The 16,822-nt window shown below is 43.3% G+C and overlaps 1 protein-coding gene and 1 pseudogene across 1 annotated transcript in view; one reads left to right on the forward strand and one right to left on the reverse strand.

The window, feature by feature from the left end:
• MRPS6 (mitochondrial ribosomal protein S6) overlaps window positions 1-16,822 on the reverse strand; it is a 138,125-nt gene that overhangs the window by 65,313 nt on the left and 55,990 nt on the right. The gene's annotated exons all lie outside the window — the stretch shown is intronic.
• Window positions 3,960-16,356, forward strand: LOC144232632 (elongation factor 1-alpha 1-like; annotated as a pseudogene).

Here is a 16,822-nt window from a genome sequence, read left to right on the forward strand (position 1 = left end):
GGGTCCAGCGCGGGCCGCACTCCGCCTCCGACCCTGCGGCCGCCGTTCCAGCTACCTACGGTTCTCGAACCAGCTGGAACTTTCCATGCCTTCCGTCTCATCCTGGGCGGCGGGCGAGCGTGCGCCCTCGTGTGCGCGTGCGCTAAACAGTGCGGTCTCGTCCGTGCGCGCGCCCCTCGCCCGCGACTTCTCGGCGCGGGGGACCTTCTAGGCGTCCACGCTGCTCCGGGCGGGGTCGCGGCTGGTCCTGGGCTCTCCCCGCAGCTGGTTGCGCAGGGGAGTTCCAGAACGTTCCTGCTAAGGACTACGCTTCTGCGCGCAGGGGACGCCTGGGGCACCCTGCCCCTCGCGCCCCCTGCGCACCGCCGACCTCACGGGGCTGCAGGCGCGGATTCCCGGGGCCCCTTCCCCGGAGAGGTGGGCGCAAGGCGCCGGCTGTGGGCCGCCGCGCGCGGGGTCGGGTCAGGCCCATCCCTCGCCGGCAGTCTGACCTTGGCAGGCTGCTGCGGAAAGGGGACGTGAAGGGCACCTACTTCCCAGGGCCGTGATGCCTTTGAGTGAGCTGATGCACGTAAACCGCTGACAACGATGCCTGCACAGACATAGGCGCGACACAGGCATCTGTTGTTGTGTGAGCCCGGCCTGACCCACGTGTAGTTGCCAAGGGCAGACTAATACTTTGGCTCAAACGGATATTCTTTAAATGTTTGCTCAGCGTGCATTTGGAGAACCAGCTGAGAACTTGGGAAGCCGTTTAGTAACCGTCTGGGAGCCTGAGCGTGCCCTGGAGGGAGGAGAGGCTCGCGGTGCCTTCCCTTTACCCCCAAAACAGGCACACGGGGCTCACCTTTCCCTCCAGCCATTGGCTGTACTTTCCTAGCGAGCGTTGTACCGAATGCGTTTTCTCCAGCTCCGCTTCTTAGAGGCTGAGCCCCCTGGCATTGTCTCCCCTGCCCGTTTTTGTCCCATGAAAAGGGCCTGTAGGTGAAATGTTTGCCTTCAAAGGGCTTTAATGATTCTAGGTAAAACTTACTGAGCACTTATTGTGTGTCAGGCACCACGCTAAGGTTTTTACATGCCTCTCCAAAAATTCTTGCTTTATGAGGCACGTACTATTATTAACTCCCACTTTAGGGATTCAAAAGTACAGGCACGCAAAGGTTATGTAACTAGGCCCAGGTCAAACAGTAATAGAGAAAATTTGGATCCACATAGGAAGGCTGAACCCATGCCTAGTCCAGCTTCTGGTTCTCTCCCACCACACAGACTAAGGTGAGAATACGTTTACCATGCACTCCGTGTAAACTTAGAGTCCCTTTGTCACCTTATCCAGAGAACTTAGTATTTCCCATAGCTTACCTCACACCCCCCACCAAGGATAAAGATGATTTGAACGTGCCTGTTCTGTGATATTTGGGTTCTAACATTTTCTATTCTTGGTCTTCTCCAAAGATAAACTACATAGGCATTAGTACAAATTACCTGGTTAGTGCTGACTAATTTCTCTCGTTTAAAAAAAAAATTATAAATAAATTGCAGAAAAAGCAAAGAATTTCTGAACCTCCAGAAGTGAGTTATAGGTTTTCCAAGATAGTCTCTGCTTCAAGTGTCCTTCCTGTTAATCAGCCGCGTATCCCATTTTGGGAATGAGAAGATGTGGACCCCAAAGTCATATGGCAAGCCAAAGACCAGGGCAATACCACCAGTCGACTTCAACTTTTAGCATTTCCTCTTAGAGGCTCTATAGTTTTTCCTAGCTAATACCCAGGGATGCATGAGGGCAGCTAGGCTATTAACAATCGGTGTAAGGAAATTAGCCTGATTACATAATGCCTCAACACAGCAACGCCAGCCCTCCCAATATGGTGGCTGCTCACAGGGCTCGCCCCTTTTCTTCTGAGAAGAAGAGGAAGGGCAGCTACCCTGAATTTCCCCCTTCAACTTTTCTTTTTTAAAGCACCGCACCAGAATGCCCACGGGTTCATTATAAAATGATACAGTCACAAGGACAGCTGATGCAAATTTAGTGTCTTCCTATTATAACTACAAATTTAAATTCACCAAAAAAGTCTTTGAATTTTGTACTATGTATATAAGTCAGCTTTTAGAGTTATAAAATATTACTATGGTATTTAATGTATTAAAATTACTCTGGTACTTAGGAATAAGGTTAACCAAGGAGATGAAAGATCTGTACGCTAAAAGTATAAAACACTGATGAAAGAAATTGAAGCAGTCACAGATGCAAAGATATCCATGTTCATGGATTAGAGGAAGTAATGTTAAAATGCCCAGACTACCCAAAGTGATTTACAGATTTAATGCAATCCATATCAAAACCCAATGACCATTTTTGGAGAAATAGGAAACAAATTTTAAAATGCATACGGAACCGCAAAAGAATAGTGAAAGGAAATCTGAACAAGAAGAACAAAGGTGGAAGGCATCATACATCCTAATTTCAAACTATATTACAAAGTTATAATAATTAAGACAGTAGGGTACCGGCATAAAAACAGACATATAGAGCAATCAAACAGAATAGAGAACCCAGAAATAAACACACATATATGGCCAATCAATGGTCAACTGATTTTGACAAGGACCTAAGAATACAAAATGGAAAAAAGATAGTCTTTTTATTTTATTTTACTTTTAAGCTTATTTATTTTGAGGGAGAGAGCATGAGGGGGAGACAGGCAGAGAGAGTGAGAGAATGAGAGAATCCCAAGCAAACTCCACACTGTCAGCACAGAACCCTACACGAGGCTCAATCCCACGAACCCATGAGATCATGACCTGAGGTGAAAACCGAAGCTGGACACGTAATTGACTGAGCCACCCACGCGCCCTAAGACAGTCTTTTTAATATATGGCACTGGGGAAATTGGATATCTACATGCAAAAGAATGAAATCAGATCCTTATCTTACACCACACACAAAAATCGACTCAAGATAGACAAATATGAGACCTGAAACCATAAAACCCCTTGAAAAAGATGTAGGGAAAAAGCCTCTGGATGTTGACCCTGGTAATGATATTTTGCATATTACACCAAGAGCACAGGCGACAAATGCAAAATAGACAAACGGGACTACATGAAACTGAAAAGCTTCTGCACAGCAAAGGAAATAATTGACAGAATAATAAGGCAACCTGCAGATTGGGAGAAAATATTTGCAAACTGTATATCTGATAAGGGGTTAATATCCAAAATATACAAGGAGCTCATGCAAGTCAATAACAAAAACATCAACAAACAAAAATAATAACCTGGTTTGAAAATGGGCAAACAAGTGAGGACCACCAGGTACATGAAAATATTCTCGATATCAATCATCTGGGAAATGCAAATCAAAGCTACAATGACCTATCACCTCACACCTGTTAGAATGGTGTCAAGAGTTATCAAGTGTTGGTGGGGATGTGGAAAAAAGGAAACTCTCGTACACTGTTGGTGGGGATATAAATTGGTGCAGCCACTATGGAAAACAGTATGGAAACTCCTCAAGAAATTAAAAATAGAACTCCCATATGATCCTGCAATCCCTATTACGGTTACATATCTAGAGGAGTTGAGGGGTGCCTGGGTGACTCAATTGGTTGAGCATCTGACTTCAGCTCAGGTCATGATTTCGGGGTCCAGTCTGTGGGTTTGAGCCCCACGTCGGGCTCTGTGCTGACAGCTCAGAGCCTAGAGCCTTCTTCAAATTCTGTCTCTCCCTCTCTCTCTGTCCCTCCCCCATTTGCACTCTCTCTCTCAAAAATAAATAAACCTTTTAAATAATTTAAAAAATAAAGTAACTGAAATCAGATCTTGAAAAGATTATTCGCAGTATTATTCGCAATAACTGAGCCATGAAAGTGATCTAAATGTCTGTGGGCAGACAAAGAAAATGTGGTACAATGGAATAGTAGTCAGACTTAAAAAAGAAGAAAATCTAGCCATTTGCGATAATGCGGGTGAAACTGAAGGACAAATACAGACACAAAAAGGCAGATGCTACATATCACTTACACAAGGCATCTGAAATAGTCAAACTCAGAATCAGAGAGTCTAAGAGCGGTTGGCAGGAGCTGGGAGAAGGGGGTAATGCAGTGGTATTAGTGAAAGAATCCAAACTTCAGTTATTAAAAAAAAATTATTCTGCAGTGTAGCATCTGCCAAACATTTTATATGGCATAGATTTGAGATTTGATTAACCAGACATCTTGATTCATCTTCAAGTAAGGTTTTACGAGAGGTAATAGAAAAGAAAAAATAAGGACACAAGTAGAAATCCAGCCCTATTTCTCCAAAGTAACTTCAGCGTATGCCCTGGGGTAGTTTAATCTTTTTTCCCTTCTTATTTTATATTACTGTATAATAAGGCTTTACCTTGAGCTCACACAAGGTCATTAATTCTCAAAGATATGTCAGAGAGGCCTCCTGCGCCTAAAGACAACTCTCAAAAAGTGAAGAAATGTAAATGTTTTCAATCAATGGAAAAAATAATCCCACAGTCCAACCAGGTCATATTTTAATTTTTTTAATGTTTTTTTATTTATTTCTGAGAGATAGAAAGAGACAGCATGAGCAGGGGAGGGTCAGAGAGAGAGGGAGACACAGAGTCCGAAACAGGCTCCAGGCTCTGAGCTGTCAGCACAGAGCCCGACGCGGGGCTCGACCCCACGGACTGTGAGATCATGTCCTGAGCCGAAGTCAGACGCTTAACCGACTGAGCCACCCAGGCGCCCCAACCAGGTCATATTTTAATATGTCAGTCGTCACTGTCATCAGCCTATCATCTCGCTGAGGAAAGGACACCGCCATTTCTCTGCCTCATGGCTCAGCGTCTATCTTTGTTCCTCGGCTGATGGCCCAGATCCAAGTCACATTTCAGACTTATTTTGTGTTTAAACGTCTTACTGGTGAACTCGCTGGTATTTCTTTTTTTTTTTTAATGTTTATTTATTTTTGAGACAGAGAGAGCATGAGCAAGGGAGGGGCAGAGAGAGAGGGAGACAGAATCCAAAGCAGCTCCAGGCTCCGAGCTGTCAGCACAGAGCCCGACGAGGGGCTGGAACTCACAAGGCACCAGATCAGTCCGCCCAACCGACTGAGCCACCCAGGCACCCTGAACTCACTGGTATTTCTAAACCCCCTTGCACACACCATCACCCACCTGTGTAGACCCTCATAGGGGTGCCTTCCGGCATGACCTATGACACACAACGTATATGTTATTAGGTCAGGTATTTTTGGAGCTCTTTTAATCCACTAATTTCCTAATCATTTTTCTAATTTTGATCAAGTAACTTTTTATTTGGGGGAGGCGGCTCAAATTTGGGCTCCACTTTATAAGAAAAAACAAGTGAAGCAAAAGTTGCCTCAATGGAATGTTCCCTCACTTTCACCTCTGCCTCTCCCCTCCCTATAAATAAATAAATAAATAAATAAATAAATAAATAAATTGAGATGTTTGTGGGAGATGTTCTCCTTACCATAATATCTTTTTTGGGAAAAAATACTATATTTTTTGAACTTTAAAAAAACAAAATCTTTCCTGCATCTTCACTTATGGAAGAGCTTAGTTTTTCTCCTGACGTTGTTACAACGTCTCCAACAGCCTATTGTGGGATGTTAATGGTAAATGTCAATAACGTTGGAGGTGTGAAACAGCTCTGTGTTCTTTCTCCACAAGTGCAAAATCCAGAACACACCTCAAAGGATCTTAGATTTAGTAAAAGGAACAAAGGCTCTGAGCGGGCGACGGTGCAGGGGGATGAGGCAGCATCTGAAGGGGTCTTCGGGGATGAGACTTACCCAGGGGAGGTGCTAAATAAAGCGAGTGAGAGCACCCAGCAAAGTAAACTAGGGGGCCAGCAATCAGGGTGAGGCCTGAGAGGTGCGCAAGTCAGGCCTGCTCAGCACAGAGCAGTTTTAAGGCTGGACATGAACGGATGGAACATAATCAGCCCCCAGTGGATTCAAAGGAGGCTAGTACCCCAGTTGGGTCAAGCCCACCAGGATGGGGGCTGACAGAAGTTGAAGGAAGGAGTGTAAGGTGATAGAATCTGTAGAATCTGGTGACTGATTGGATATTTGCGGGGTAGCTGGTGAGGCAACAATGCTTCCCGGGTTTCAGTTTCTCTTACATACACATTCCGGACTGACTTTCCTTTGTTCTGGTCACGCCTATATGTGGTATTTCCTCAGCTCCTAACTCATGAAACTTCTATTACAATTCGATGTACTAGTATTTTTTTCTCAGGGTGTCTTACCTTCATAAATCTTCATAGCAAGATTATAATCTTCTAGAAAACTGGGGTGATGTCTTTCATTGCTCTAAATAGTCTTGCTAGTCAGGGTTTCAACCTAAGGAAAGAAAGTGATAGTCCTAAAGCCTGTGAGCATCCACCACCTGAATGATCTGACCACCCAAGGAATGTTGAAAATTGAGTGTCAACACTTCCTGGTAAGAAGGTCAATATACAAGTGTCATCTCAAAGTCCAGCCCTCTGTGAGGATCGTCTCACCAGTGTTGCTAGGGCTCTGTTGATTCGCCTGAGGGAGAATGCCCTAATCATAACAAAAGAAGTGTTGCATAGATTTGATAAAAGGAGTAAAGCCGGTAAGCATTAAATTATACCCAAGAGTTATGCACACACACACACCCCACCATTGACTCAGGATCAAAACAGAATTGTGCCCTTGATCTGATCTGAACTTCATTGGACTTTCCTTTTACTAAGGCAGATGACAGGCAGGTATGAGCAAGTGGGAAGCAGAGGTGATCCCGAAAGACAACATATTCAAGAGGTAAATGATCTTTTGCAATGGAGAAATTCTCTCGTAGGAAGTCAAACCCTTCAAAAGCAGCTATGAGGAAGAGTTTATACTTTACAGTGTACCAAGTCAGGATATAATATTTTAGTATTAGATAATGCCTATTTTTTCAAATTGCCCATATTTAAAAAATAAACTTAATGGCAACAATAAGAGTAGCTATCTATGCTGCAGGAAAAAAAAATCCTACATGCAATTAAAATTACAAGATAATTGGGAGCTATCAGGTGATACCTCCTACAATAAATCATCTTGAACTTTCAACCTAGGGTTACCAAAACCTGAGGAGAATATGCAGGAAGTATCCTGGGAATTTAGCTCCCAACTTGAATAAAGAAGTCCACAACTGACCTTAATACTACATACATAATTACTAAGAAAATATTAAATAACCACGTTAACCAAGAGCTCCTCTATAATATTGTTGCAAAAGGAATAAGTCATTTTAGTAATTAAAGAATCATTACATATAGTGCTATCATTAAATGATTCCTAAAAGGGAATTCCTAAGGGGTTAGCTTTTGCAATGATCAGTTATTTACAAATTCTTTTTTTTTTTCTTTTCCCCTCTGCCCCTGCAAATGTTCAGCATCGAAATGAGAGGGCCCTTGTGACCAAGGACGACACTTTATCTTCAATCAGTAATATGAATGGTTGACATGAGAGAGCAGCCAGAAAGGAGAATCTCCTCCTATTGTTAATGATTCAGTGATTAAGAAATGTCAATGTTCCCACATGCAGAAAGGAGGGCCGTTGGTCTGAGAGTGAGGAAGCCCAGCTTCCGGCCTGGTGAATTAAACCTCAGTGCTATTCAACTTGACTCCAACTGCAAGCCCACAACTGCAAGCCCTGGGTAAGTGCCACAGGCAACATGCTAGAACGTGGAGCCCTTTCTTTGCTCACCTCACTGCCACCCATCTGGGTACTGTAAGGTGCGTCCCCACACTCTGACCGTAGGATCTTTCGAAAGCACACATCTGATTCAGTTTCTCCGCAGCTTAAATCCCTCAGTGGTTCCTCCCACAGACCTCCCCCACCCCCACCCCACCGACCTACACACACCTGCCTCCATCCCTCCTTTCTGCATGTAGGAACGTTGACATGGATCCCACTCCTCAGTGTCACTCCATGGTGTTTGCAACCCCTGAGCTCTGCACACACTTCCCCTTCTGCCCTTTGTCTTCTGCCTGGGAACACACTCCAGTCCCTTCCTCCAGCCTACTCCTATTTGCCCCTCACACTTTTTTTTTTTTTAATAAATTATGAGATGTACAGACAGGGACTGCATGGAACACATATGGAGAATTTTAAGAATTATTTCACAAGCATCTCAGAAGCCCACTTCCCAGAATCTTCTTGCGTGCCTCTCTTAAATCACAACCCCACTTCTCTCTTCCGGTTCCTGGCTTTTATTTTTGGTCTTACCATCTTTGCATGCATTCCCCAATCCATAGCCTAATTCAGTCTACTTTCTGAATGTCGCAGTGTGAGGGTCTCACTTTCCCTACCCACCCCCCTGATCAAAGTTGTGTTGATGACAGTCATCCAAGTTACTGAGTGTAGTTGTAGCTCATTTATTTTCATCGCTGAAACTACTCTCCTAAACCACCATGTATCTGTTGGGTTGACAGACATACTTGTTTCCTTTGTGGGTGGCTAATACCAAGAATAGCACCGGGAACATCTTGTACACATAGACGAGTGCATATAGGTACACGTGCAGTGTGGAATGCTACCTCCCAGGGCATGTAAAACTCAAAGCTGTTCTACCTAATGCCAAACAGTTCTCTAGAGTGGTGGTACCAGCTTGCACTACCTCCTGCAGGATACGTCAATTTGCTAACCCCTCTCCTCTGCTCACATCTCAGGTTTTTTTTTTAATGTTTTATTTATTTCTGGGGGAGAGAGAGAGAGAGACAGCGTGAGCAGGGGAGGGTCAGAGAGAGAGGGAGTCACAGACTGAAACAGGCTCCAGGCTCTGAGCTGGCAGTGAGCACAGAGCCCAACGCGGGGTTCGAACCCACGAACCGCAAGATCATGACCTAAGCGAAAGTTGGACGCTTAACCAACTAAGCCACCCAGGTGCCCCTCACATCTCAGTTTTGACCACTGCCATGGAGAAAGTCTACCCTAAACCTGAAGGTCTGGATCAGGTGCTCCTCATTGGTGCTCTTTTTAGCACCTATGCTTACTTCATCATCACATTAACCATACCTTGTTACAGCACGCACAGGACAGAAATGAAAAGATACTGCCCAGATCCCCAGCAGCTGTCCCTCTGGATCCATTGTTCTATTAATTCTGAGCCCACATGTCCCTCTGGCTGCTCCCAGGTTCATTTCTATTATAGAACTCCTCTGATAGGCGACTTGGGCTCAAGGACTTCCCAGTGACCTGAACAAACCTTTCTTGGAATTGTACTACAGCCCCTCCCCTCCGTCCTTCCCCCTTTCCTGCACAGATATCAGGCCTGCGATGTCTTCTCCCCGCCCTCTCTGCTTCCCTCCCTTTGTCTTTCACAAGCATTTCCTCCAATAAATCTCTCACCTGTCTAATTCTATCTTGCAGTCTGCTTCTTAGAGAGCCTGAACTAACACAGTGTCATCTCTTCGTTACTCTGTGGCCTTAGCAATTAATACATACCTTCTCAAAAAAGAAACTCTTGTGCCCCCAGTGCCAACTGGAGGGACTGATACATGGTAGATGCTGAGTAAGTATTGGAGAATAAGTGGATAAATAAATAAATGAGATGCCTACTCCATACGAACGTGTTTCTGGTGTCATCTTGAAGGCAGAAGAAAACTGCTTGACCCAACTTTCATATCTCCTTGAGAGAGAGAGAGAGTATGTGAGCAGGGAAGGGGCAGAGAGAAAGGGAGAAAGAATCCCAAGCAGGCCCCACACTGTCAGCACAGAGTCTGATGATGCAGGGCTCGAACTCACAAACCAAGAGTCGAATGCTTAAGACTGAACCACCCAGGCGCCCCACCTCCCTTCATTCCATGGGCCTATCCGCAGACTGTGCTTCCTACTTCAAAGGTGTGGCCAGTGTACAATGATGGACAAAGGAACTGAGATTTCACTTTCTTTCCATGAGGGAAGAGCAAAGTCTCCTATTAGATCATTGGCTTGGGAACATTCTCTTTGGCTCCTCATTCCATATTTCAGAAGCTTCTGGTCACAACGCCAACTTACCAGACTTGTATCATTGCCAAGTGGCAAAGAGAAGGGGCTGATGGTAAGTGGCCTCTAGGATGGTCTTCTATAACCTCTGCCTACTGGTATTACACTTTATATAATTCCCTGTCCTTGAGTGTGATCCACACTTAAAAATCTCTAAGGAATTGAATACAGTGGAAGTGATAGGATATGATTTCTGGTTTACATTATAAAAAGAACTGGATCTTCCACGGGTTGAGAGTCAGAAGACCTAAGTGTAATCTTTATCTTTACAGGGCACTGGCCAAGTTATTTTCTTTTTTAAACTTTTTTTAAGTTTACTTATTTATTGTGAGACTCCGAGAATGCTCACATGCTCACAAGTGGGGGAGGGGCAGAGAGAGACTCCCAAGCAGACTCAGCACTGTCTGTGTGGAGCCTGATGTGGGGCTGTAACCCCACAAATCATGGGACCATGATCTGAGCTGAAATCAAGAGTAGGATGCTTAACTGACTGAACCATCCAGGCGTCCCCTAGCCAAGTCATTGTCATCTCTTTATGTCTTAGGTTGTTTACCCATTAAATGGATTAGGTAATACCCAACTAAGTATGATTAGTTTTATATGGGAAATTATATAAAAGCCAACTTTTACCAGAAGTGAAGAAGAGGGATTATGAATGGGTACGGGGAAATGTTTAGGGGTGATGGATATTTTTATTATCTTGATTAAAGCAATATTTTCATGGATGTATACAAATGTCCAAATATATCAAATTATATACTTCACATATGTGTGATTTATTACGTATCAATTATAGCTCAAAAAAGCTAAAAAATATAAATCATTCACATCATTATTATACTCAGGAAAGTCATTCTAGGTCATTGCTCTGATATACCTCTACTCTCATCTTACCTTGCTTCCCCTTCCCCAAATTCCTGAATAAAAGGTCAAAACCACACTCACCTCTGGTATTCACATCAATTAAGAAAAAAAAAAAAGGCCCATATGGAAAGAATTTTAAGCTCTACAGGAGATGCAAAGATGGGTAAGAAATAGTCCATATCTTTAAGAAATTGTAATCTATGTATAGAGAGAAGGTATAAGTATGTTTGAAACTAAATTGTCTGACAGTGTTTAAGTATTAATGCCAAGAAATAGAAAACATATAAAAGGAGAGTGATTAACTGCCTAATGAAGAGGACAGGCAAAAATTTCCAAAGACACATGACTTTGGGCTGGGATGGCTTGGGAATGTTTCATGTAGGATGTGGGATTTGAGCTGGAATGTGAAGAATGGATAACATTTAGATAGATGAGAGGAGAAAAGCGGATAAACACAAGATGTTTTGGTCGGGTCAGAGGATGGTGACATTGAGTGAATAAGTTTGACAGGAGGAAAGGTGTCTGTAGAAGACTCACAGGACTTAACTCTACAAAAGGGAGACTGGAGTTGGAGGGTCTTGGGTACCAGGTAGAGAGTCTAAACTCTCAGCCTTTATTTCATCTTAACAAGAAGGAAGGGAACTTTCCATTGTCAGAATCATTCAGCAAAGAGCATATGAGCATTTATGAGGAATGTGGAAAGGAGGTAACTTCTCTGAATGGACAAGTCCTTCCCAATCCTGAGACACTGGTCACAGATTCATAGTCTTTGAAAGCATCAAAGAGCTAGCACTGGCTATTTGTCTGATAATATCTGGGTTCCTCTTGGATGTGGGGCCTGACTTCCATGCCAGGGTCAACAGGGACAGGTTTTCCCCTATTCCACCATGTTCTGCCAGCAAATGGAAAATGATCCATGTGCAACCATCAGACTCTCTCTCATGATTTTGAGTCCTGAGTAAATGACTCAGTGACATGAGGAACAGTTAGAGGTCACTCATCATGCTCGCCAGGCCCTTCCTTCTCAATGGCTGTGGTTATCCTTCCTGCTAACCAGTGCTCCAGAATACTCTTGGTTCCTGACCAGTTCTCTGATCTCTGGTCAATTCTGAGATTCCTCCAAATATCATTAATCCACTCCAATAAATTTATCATTCCAATAAATTTCATTTTTGACTAAGATTGTAGAGTCTGTTTATTTCACTTGAAGCCAACAACCTGAGTTACTGTAGAACTCTTTACATCTTAGCCCATCAGGCCCTGCATAAATCTGTTGATCTTAGTTCAGCCCCTTGGGTGCATACAGAACAAGTTTATTCCTTCTTCCACATGAACTCTTCCTATGTTCGAAGACAGCTCTCTGGCCTATCCTAAACCTTTGTTTCCCTGGGCTGTATGCCCCGTGTTCCATTGGGCACTCATCATCTCACATGGGCTGAATTGCTTCACCAGCCCGGACAGTTTATCCAAGGGTGCTCAGCTGTTCACATTCAGACCTTGGTGACTTGATAAACATTTGTTGAATGATGGCTGCAATTCCTCTTGTAGGAAACAGTCATTCATTTTTGTTTTTCCATGCAAAGGCTATGTTGTAGTTGGGGTATTGGTTTAACTACTGAAATAATATCAAAATAACAATGACTTAAATAAGATGGCCTATTAAGTGGAATGTCTAAATGAAGCAGGGCTGGAGATCCAGGATTTTTCCAGCTTGTTACTATCCATTTATACCCATTTATATCCATTTATAACACATAGCTTCCATCTTTCAGTCTAGCATGGCCATTCCTGCTTCTAGCACCATGTTCACATTCCAGAAGCAAGAAGGAAAGGGAGAAGAAAAGTCTCACGGCATTCCTTTTAAGGAATGTTCCAGAAGTTTTACCCGTCACCTCTACTTGTCTTCCATGAGTTGGAACTTAATCCTACAGCTCTGTCTTGCCTTCTAAGAAGGGCTGGGAAGTGTAAGTTCAGCTGGGAGAGGATGGTGAACTAGCAGTTTCTACCATAGACCATATAATGCAGTTTGCATATCTTCCAATGAAACACACCAAGTATAATGAGATGCTATACAAGTCACAAATAGCTTATTGGCTATAACTTTCTTCTATTCAATGTTTGGTATTTTGCAAGTGATTATCAGGCTAGAGTTATGCTAAGAATTGAGTTTTAGGTAAATTGGAGCTCATGGATTTACCAGCGCACATGCCTTAGACTAGTCCCTGTACTTATAACCCAAAAGTCAGGTCTACACTGAAAAGTTCCTCCAACCAAGACAACCAAGCAGCTATTTCTTTTGAAAACAAAACCCACATATTTGCTTCACACAATGAGTTTAATATGTTTTCACACATATTAATAGTATTCTTTTGGTTATAAGTAATAGAAACTGACAGTAGTTTGTTTAGAAGGGAGGGATGAATTATTATAAGTGCACCAGATGTGTCACAGTACTCAAGGCAATGTGCAGCCGACTGGGCCTCTGGAACAGACTATAATTAAGATGCTCTCCATCTTTTATTTCTGTCCTTCTGCCCATAAGCTTAGTTCTTTCTCTTAAAGGGCCCTTTTTCTCTGTTCTCCAGTCTGCACGGTAGACAATACCTATTCCTAGCTTCTTGGTCTCCATATAATCCCTCTACTCACCCAGAGATATCTGAGGCTCTGCTTCAATTGCCATGTTTATTAACCTTGGTTGGGTTAGTGGTCCACCTTGGGTCAATCAGCCAAGTCTAAAGAGTAGGTCAAGGGGCTCCCAAATAGCTTAGTCAGTTAAGCATTCAACTTTTGAATTAGGTTCAGGTCCTGATCCCATGATTGTAGGATCAAGCCCTACCTGAGCTCTGCATTGAGAATAGAGCCTGCTTACAATATTCACTCTCTCTTCCTCTCCCTCTCTCCCCTGCTCTCCCTCTCTCTAAAATAATTTTTTTAATTTAAAAAAGAATAGGTCAAATTTTACCATTATGACAGTCAACTGCTACCTCTGAGCCCTGTAGATTTGGAGGATTAAAGAGGGGGGAAAAATAGCTTGCAGCAAAGAGAAGTCTAGACAGGCATCTCAATAGGCATATCTTCCATCCGTGCATACGTGGAGGACTGTCATGAGTGGAATGAAGTTTAAAAATATAGCTATGAGATCAATGACACTCAAGCTAGAAACATGATGCAATGTGGTTGGGGGAGAAACTATGTCTTCCTCAAGACTGTTTTAGTTGTAACTGAAACCCATCCAAAAGATCTTAAGCATATCACTTGAGATATTTAATACCTGAAGAAGGCTTTGATGTGCAAGGATCACCTACAGTTACTTATTCTATTACTCAAGTCGCTAAAGTTGTATTATTTTTTTAAAATACATTATTTGTAGAGTAGTTTCAGGTTCACAGCAAAATCAAGCAGAAGGTACAGAGATTGCTCATAAACCTCCCTACCCCCACATTTGCATGGCCACCATTATCAACACCCCACACCAGAGTAGTACATTTGTTACCATTGATGAACCCACATTGACACATCATCACCCAAAGTCCATAGTTTACATGGACATAGTTCACTGCTGGGGCTGTATATTCTGCAGGTTTGGACAAATCTACAATGACATGTATTAACTGTCACAGGGTCATACAGAGTATTTTAACTTCCCTAAAAATCTTTTGTACTCTACTTATTCATCCTTCCTTCCTCCCTAACCTCTGGCAATCATTGGTCTTTTAACTGTCTTCATGATTTTGCCTTTTCCAGAATGTAATATAACTGGAATAATACAGTATGTAGCCTTTGTAGTTACAACCCCAAAAGCACAATCCATGAAAGAAAGAACAACCTGATTTAAAAATAGGCCAAAATCTCTTTTGCAAGAACACAGGTGTCATGAAAACCACCGCTAAACCTAAACCAAACTGGGAAAGGACTTATATCAACATCATTGCCATTGGACATGTAGATTTGAGTAAGTCTGCCACTGCCAGTCATCTGATCTACAAATGTCGTGGGATTGACAAAAGAACTATCAAAAAATTTGAGAAGGAGCCTGCTGAGATGGGAAAGGCTCCTTCATATATGCCTGGGTCTTGGAGAAACTGAAAGCTGAACGTGAACATGGTATCACCATTGATAACTCCCAGTGGAAATTCGAGACCAGCAAGTATTATGTGAGCATCACTGATGCCCCGGGGCACAGAGACTTTATCAAAATCATGATTACAGGCACACCTAAGGCTGATTGTGCTGTCCTGATTGTTGCTGCTGGTGTTGGTGAATTTGAAGCAGGAATCTCCAAGAATAGGCACACCTGTGAGTATGCCCTTCTGGCTTACACATAGGAAATGTGAAACAACCGATTGTTGATGTTAGCAAAGTGGATTCCACGGAGTCACCCTGTAGCCAGAAGAGATGTGAGGAAATCAGTAAGGAAGTCAGCACCTAGATTGAGAAAACTGGCTACAAACCCAACACAGTAGCATTTGTGATAGTTTCTCGTTGGAATGGTGACAATGTGCTGGAGCCATGTGCCTTGGTTCGAGGGATGGTAAGTCACCTGTAAAGATGATACTGCCAGTGGAAGCACACTGCTTCAAGCTCTGGATTGCATTCATCCATCAGTTGATCTTACTGACAAGCCCTTGTATCTCTCTCCCCAGGATATCTACAAAATTGGTGCTATTCGTACTGTCCCTGTGACCCAAGTGGAAACTGGTGCTCTTAAACCTGGCATGGTGGTCACCTTTGCTCCAATCAATGTTACAACTGAAGTAAAGTCTGTTGAAATGTACAACGAAGCTTTGACTGAGCCTCTTCCTGGGGATATTGTGGGCTTCAATGTCAAGAACGTATCCTGTCAAAGATGTTTGTCATGGCAGTGTGGCTGGTGACAGTGAAAATGACCCACCACCCCGTAGTTGGAGAGAGGGAGGGAGGCAAGCCATGAGCAACTCTTGAATGCTGAGAACAAACTGAGGGCTGATGGGGGTGGCGGAGAAGGGAAGGGGGGTGATGGGCACGGAGGAGAGAACTTGTTGGGATGAGCACTGGGTGTTATATGGAAACCAACTTGACAATAAACTATTTAAGAAAAAAAAAAAAAGACCCACCAATGGAAGCAACTGGCTTCACAGTTCAGGTGATTATCCTGAACCAGCCAGGCCAAATCAGTTCTGGATACACACCTGTGCTGGATGGTCACACAGCTCACATTGCCTGCAAATTTGCTGCGCTGAAGGAGACTGATTGTCATTCTGGAAAATGCTGGAAGATGGCTCCGTGTTCTTGAAATCTGGTGATGCTGCCGTCATTGATATGGTTGCTGGCAAGCCTAGTGTGTTGAGAGCTTCTCTGATTATCCTCCTTGGGGCTGTTTTGCTGTTCCTGACATGAGACAGATGGTTGCTGTGGGTGTCATCAAAGCAGTGGTCAAGAAGGCAGCTAGAACTGGCAGGGTCACCAAGTCTGCCCAGAAAGCTCAGAAGGCTAAATGAATATTATTCTCAATACCTGCCATCCCAGTCTTAAGCAGTGGTGGAAGAACCGTCTCAGAACTCTTTATGTCAATTAGCCATTTAAGTTTAATAGTAAAAGACTGGAATGATAGATGACCAAGCGGAGGAGATTTGCTGTCGTAGGCCATCTGAGTCTAATATTGGAAGAATCAGGATTTTGAAGTACTTATGGATTCAAGTTCTTGGTAGAAAAGTGAAGGCAGGACCTGGATGTGGGTGCTTGGTACATCCAGAATGACTCTACCTGAGTCATATATACCAGTCGGGATATTGGAGTTCGACTTTGTCCTGTCAAAAGGAAGCTCTGTGTCCGCACCTTTCACCTGGAATCTAATTTCATGACACGGTCTTACGTGTTTTATGGGTGGCTTTCAAGTTTCTCCTTTAACCTATTTTAATTGAATCTTCTTTCAACTTCTTATCACTTGACTTGGGTAGACACACCC

The sequence above is a fragment of the Crocuta crocuta genome, unplaced genomic scaffold, assembly GCF_008692635.1.
Source record: "Crocuta crocuta isolate KB4526 unplaced genomic scaffold, BGI_CrCroc_1.0 scaffold84, whole genome shotgun sequence".
Classification (NCBI taxonomy): Eukaryota; Metazoa; Chordata; class Mammalia; order Carnivora; family Hyaenidae; genus Crocuta; species Crocuta crocuta.